This window comes from Euprymna scolopes, chromosome 46 (assembly GCF_053919585.1).
Source record: "Euprymna scolopes isolate OS-2025 chromosome 46, ASM5391958v1, whole genome shotgun sequence".
Lineage (NCBI taxonomy): Eukaryota > Metazoa > Mollusca > Cephalopoda > Sepiida > Sepiolidae > Euprymna > Euprymna scolopes.
This window is the reverse complement of record NC_136527.1, coordinates 88,016,783-88,023,207: the sequence shown is the minus strand read 5'-3', so window position 1 is coordinate 88,023,207 and position 6,425 is coordinate 88,016,783.

Here is a 6,425-nt window from a genome sequence, read left to right as displayed (position 1 = left end):
CTTATTTTTTTAGTGGGAGGGGGCAAAAGATGAAACCGCTTGAATTCTAAGACAGATGCTACACTTTGATCTTAGCCAAAAAACCAAGTAAAAAAAAAAAGATGCATATTATATATTTTTCGTATATTAAATTAAGGCAAGATGTCATATTCCAAACATCACCAATTGCTATAAAAACATTATTCAGAAAGCCATTCTTAGTATTGGGAGGTTATGTTTTTTATATAATCTTCAGTTAAGGAGGAAGTGGTTTAAGGAATTCATATAAAAGTATTATGTATTAGCAGATTACCCGACGTAGGTGGAAATACATTGAATGTTTCCTAGCAGAATACCCAGCATTGCCTGGGATCAGATAAGATTGGTTGATAGATGTACTAGCCTAATACCTGGCATATGTACTAACAGAATACCCGCCATAGCTCGGGATTGGATAAAATTGGTGTATATGTACTAACAAAATACCCAGCAGCGCGCGGGATTGTATGACATAGCACTAGCATGACATATATACTAACTGATTACCCGGCATGGACTGGGATTGGATAAAATTAATGCATGTGTTATGGAATGGATCGAGAGAGAGAGAGAGAGAGAGAGAGAGAGAGAAGGAGGAGTGTGAGTTATAGTGTAGACACGTTGATCAGACGTCAAGATCAGCTGATGGATTGCGTGTGAGTCATGTGATCAGGTTAGCTGAATCGGGGAAATTTGGTTGGGACTTTGAAGAGAGGGGATGCTGGGGGGGGATGAACGTGGTAGAAATAAGACCTAGAAGAAGAAACCACACAGGCCAAATTCACTTTCCATTCTTCTGCGATCGATCTGGAAGGTGAATAATCTTGTCTTGGAGTGAAGTAAATCTTCGTCCCCCAAAACAGGTACCAGTCTCCTTCCCAGACGAGATGTTCCAGATGGACCAACAAAATGGCAGAAGGTATGTTGAGAATGCATGTCACACACACAACGACATTAACTCTGATAAGATAATCAAAGACTCAATCCTTTATGATACGACAACGTAACAAACCCTCAATTTGGCATACGTGAACCAGGGCACTCATACAGAGTGTGCAAAAAAAAAAAAAAAAAAAAAAAAAAAAAAAAATCGAGCCTGTAGATTACCATAAGAAAAAAAAAATTGTACACTAGACATAAAATATGAAAAGATAAAGAAAATTAAAAGAAAAACAATGTAGGGTTCATTTAAAAAAAAACGTATAGACAACGAAAAATTAAGAAGAAAGGAGAGAAAAAAATAGATAGCTCGATCGACATACAGATAACGAATTGTTGATTTTGAATATGTAAATGAAAAACACAGAGGAAAGAAAAAAGTATATTATTACAGCCAATGTGTAAAATAAAATGTAAGAAAAAACCATTACTCCTGATCTTAAATGGAACACGTATATCAAATCTGTTGCCAATGCCGCTGGAAAAATGGTGGGATCTTTCTATCGATCCGGTAGATATCTCACTGCTGATGCTATTCTCTATCTATATAAGAGCCAGGTACGTCCAAGGATGGAATACTGTTGCCACATCTGGGCAGGAGCTGCTAGAAAGGACTTGTCCTGCCTTGATAGAGTTCAAAATAGACTTCGTAGCCTCGTAGGAGATGTCCTTTTCTCTTCCTTGCAACCTCTATCTCACAGAAGAGATGTTGCGAGTTTGTCTCTGATGTATCGTTATTTTCATGGAAAGTGTTCGACTGAGCTTCAATCTATGGTCCCCCCTCACCAAACTTTCACAAGAAACACTCGTCTAGCTGAAAACACTATCAATAATTTCCCCCACTCTTTATCTGTGCCTAAACCTAAACGTAGATTCCATGAACAAAGCTTCTTTCTTAGAACTGCACGCCTGTGGAATTGTCTTCCATTTTCCTGCTTTCCGGCTGACTACAATATGGCTGTCTTCAAGTCTAACGTAAATAAGTTCTTGATGAGCCGTTCCATATAAGTTATCAAATTTACCAAATTTTCATTACTAATGATTACTATATTGTCCAATTTCTACTGTACACTCTTTAACCCTTATCCTTGAGTGGCCTCTTGGCCTTGATAATGGTGATGCCTATGTAAAAAAAAAAAAAAAAAAATGTTAGTGTAGAAAAAACAAACAGAAGAAATTGAAAAAAGATATCTCAATCGACATACTGATAATAAATTGTGATTTTGAATATACAGTCAACATATAAAACAGAAAGAAAAAGAATAACGAAGAAATAGAACATATAAACTTTAGTTACAGAGTGTTGGTGAAATGACCTGTCACATTACCAGAGAGAATACGTCACTCAGAAATATTTGTTAAGAGTTAGAAGACACAATTAAATACAGTTAAAATGTTGCAATTTTTAAAGTGTAAAAGCTTCACATACTTTTAGGAAAAACAATGTGTACTTTTTTTTTTTGAAGAAACAAGGGACAGTTTCTGCTAAAGTGAATTTTTTTTCTCTAATTGTACGTTTTTTTTCTTAGGGATTTTTTTTTCTAGTGTGGAAATTGTATGTAAATCGATGTAAACTGTTTTATGAAATGTTTAAAATGTATGAGTTTTTTTAGGAAATGGCAGAAGAGGCCATAATAATAATCACTCGGATAAGTAAAAAAAAACCCTTATGTTGGATGATGTGGACAATTTTAGTTTCCATCGATTTGAACTTTTATTTTGTGAAGGATTGTCTGGAAGTTTATAAGTGAGTCATTTTTTTGTTTTTGGAAACGACTATGTATTTTAATTGTAAATGTCTATGGATTTTTTTTAAACGACTATGATTTTTTTATTTTTGATATTCTGTGAGGTGGTAAAGGTGATGTAGCCAACCTCAGAATTGATGACGTGGACAAAATTGAGTTTCCACAAAACTTTTGTTATTTGGAGTTTTATTATTGGTGAGATGAGACTTTGTGAATGTTCATAAGAATTTTTTTTATTTTTTATATAATTGAAGTTTCTCAAATCGGTATTGTGCGGGATTTTCTTGTTCTTGACCTGTATTTTTTTTCGCAGAATGGAGGAGGAGTGAATCTTTGTCTTGTGGGGTTTAGTGAAATAATGAAAAATTTTTAATAAGTAAGAACATGTTAATTAAGTAATAATGATAGTAATAATAATAATATTGGGAATAATAATAATAATAATAATATTGGGAATAAGAGAAAGAAATAAGATTTAAGCAGTGTAAGAAAACAAAAACACATTACTGGGTTGAATAAGGGTCAACTAGTTCTTAAGTTTTGAAAGAGTTAAAGGTTCAGTTGATATTTATTCTAATTTTCGAAATGGTTGTAGAATTTTTTTTGTGTCGTTTTTTTCGTGGGATTTTTCTCTGGATGCATAGTCATTATTAGGTATACACATATGAATTGAAATGATTTAGGAAAAAAATAAGATTATACTGGATATAGTTGGCTTAAAATAAATTAGAATTTTCGAGAGGGGATCAAAATAGCAATTACGTAAACGGATATTTTTGAGAAGTTTTTACAGATGTGATAAGCCAAAAGAGAGATTCTTTTTTAATAAATTGTTTTTTTGTATTTTTTTTAAAGTCCATAAATATTTTTCGCAAGAAGAGTAACTTGCCGGGTAAGCATTAAAGATGCTCCGTAGGAGAATAAGATGGACCTGTGGTAATTAAGTGCTTGAAAAAAAAGCAGGAGGTAAGACTTGGCTTAATTAATTAGAGACAAGCGTGGAGAGGATATGAGAATCCTTAAGGGTACCAGAGATCTATGTGAGAGGCAGTACCATAAGCAAATCACATATAGCTTAATGAGGTGAGAGAAAAGTAAAATATACCATAGGTACGTGAGAAGATATAGCTTTATATTTTTTTAGAGATGCATGAATGTGGGATATCTCTGCTGGATCTTGGAAGCTCTGATGAGAGAAAAGAAAAATCACAAAAATCGGGTCATAGCTAGATTAGGCGCAAATAGAAATCATGCCACAAAGTTGGGAGTTAGTTAAGGGTGATATTCTCTAAATCTTCGTCAACATTCCAAGGGTCCAAGCAAGGAAATCCAAGTGAATCAGTGTGAAAAAACTCTAAGGTTTATTGTTTGTTGGAAAAAAAATCGTCTCGATAAATATATGATGAATAAATATCGAATCTGATGAAATGTGGGTTTTCATTTGACCTATTGAACTCTAACTGATGATTAACAATTTCTTCATTCCCATTCAAATGTATATTCACAACCTGGACATGCACCAAAAGATTGGAAAGAAAACTAGACGGCACATACACCAGTATGCTACGAACAGTATTAAATATATCTTGGCAAAATCATCCCACGAAGCAGCAACTTTATGACACCCTACCTGCCATATTTAATACCATCAGAGAAAGACACCTACGATTTGCTGGTCATTGTCTGAGGAGCAAGCATGAAATGGTGAGTCGGGTTAGGGTTAGCAAGCATGAAATGGTGAGTGATGTATTGTTATGGACTTCATGACACGGACGCGCAAGCAAAGGACGATTTAGATCCACGTACATCCAGCAAATCGTACACTGAAGATCAGAGGCAACTGATGGAAAACAGGGAACTCTGGAGAGGAAGAGTCACATTGGTCTGGGCAAGGAGCCCGTCATGATGATGATGATTAGTTAACTCGTATTTTTTGCTTTCATTTTCAGAAAAGTTATAATAAACTCCAAATAATTAAGGTGACTTAAATAAGATTTAAGTAATAATTAATTTTTGATCCAAACAAATGGAAATGTTTGTTAATGATATTTTAAACATTTTTAGTATCCAGTACCTCTACAAGGCCACCATTCGCCCATGTATGGAGTATTGTTGTCACATTTGGACTGGTGCATCTGCTACTTGTTTCTCACTCTTGGACAGGGTTCAAAAGAGTCACCAATCTGATAGGTCCTGAACTGTCACCTAAGCTTCAGCCTCTGTCCCATCAATGAGATGTTGCATCCCTCTGCCTGTTCTACAATTACCTTAACGGTGAATGCTCTGATGAACTGCAAACTCTTGTACCTCCTCAACATAACTACCGCTGACAAACCCCACAAGCAACTAAGTCCCACCCCTTTACAATAGAGATCCCTAGGTGCAAGTTTGGAACTCCCTTTCGGGATTCTGCTTTCCCAACTGCACTGACATGCAGAAGTTCAAATATAATGTGAACAAACATCTTTTTACTCATCTCCCTCCATTTGTCCATGTATGGAGTATTGTTGTCACATTTGGGATGGTGCATCCGCTGTCTTTCACCCCTGTTTGTCTTGTTTTCTGTGAAAATTGACTAAAAATAAAGTTAATTTAATTATATTTATTTCTCCTCCAATTATTTTCACTAGAACTGAAGACTATTTTAATCAAGTTGAAACCAGTCATAAGTCAACATCAGAAATTTGGTTGTCGTCGCTACTCACATTGTGGAAAAAAAAGCAGCATATTCTTAAGAGCCAGAAGGTGAATAGGTAATCCCAAGATCATCAAGCCCCTCGAATCCAGACCGATAATCACCAACACCTACACTCGTATTTTAATTTGTGTGTAACTCATGAGAATTTTTCGCTTTCATTTTCGGAGGAGTTATGATAAATAAATTTTTTTTTGTTTTATTATTTTTAAGCTCAAAGTTATACAAGATTCAAAGAATTAATTTTTTTTTCTTGCTTTACATATTAATATTAATTAATATTAGCAGAAAAGTTTTGAGCCTCATGATCTGGACAAAAAAAAAATCATGGATTACATAGAAAAATGCGAGCATGAAAGTAATATGGTTAAGATTAAACTTAGAAAATTAAAAGGGTAGGTTGTAAAAATTGGAAAAGAAAAAGACAATTATATTCTAGTAAAACATATAAATTTATAATTGAAATATTGCAGAATTTATATATAATTAGCCTAGGTGCCCAGCGCTACCCGGGTGTTTAGAGGTGTGTGTTGAGCAAAAAAAAAGTAGTAGTAGGCAGGCAGGCTGAAGGAGGAAAAGAAAAAAAAAAAGAAAAAAAGAAAAAAAAAGAAAAAAAAGAAAAGAAAAAAAAAGAAAAGAAAGAAAAAGAAAAAAGAAAGAAAAAAGAAAAAAAGAAAAAAGAAAAAAAAAGAAAAAAGAAAAAAAGAAAGAAAAAAAAGAAAGAAAAAAAAAGAAAAAAAAAGAAAAAAGAAAAAAAAAGAAAAAAAAGAAAGAAAAAAAGAAAAGAAAAAAAGAAAAGAAAAAAAAGAAAAAAAAGAAGAAAAAAGAAAGAAAAAAAGAAAAAAGAAAAAAAAAGAAAGAAAAAAAAGAAAGAAAAAAAGAAAAGAAAAAAAGAAAAGAAAAAAAAGAAAAAAAAAGAAAAGAAAAAAGAAGAAAAAAAAAGAAAAGAAAAAAAAAAAAAAGAAAAGAAAAAAAAAGAAAAAAAAGAAGAAAAAAAAGAAAAAAAAGAAAAAAGAAAAAAAAGA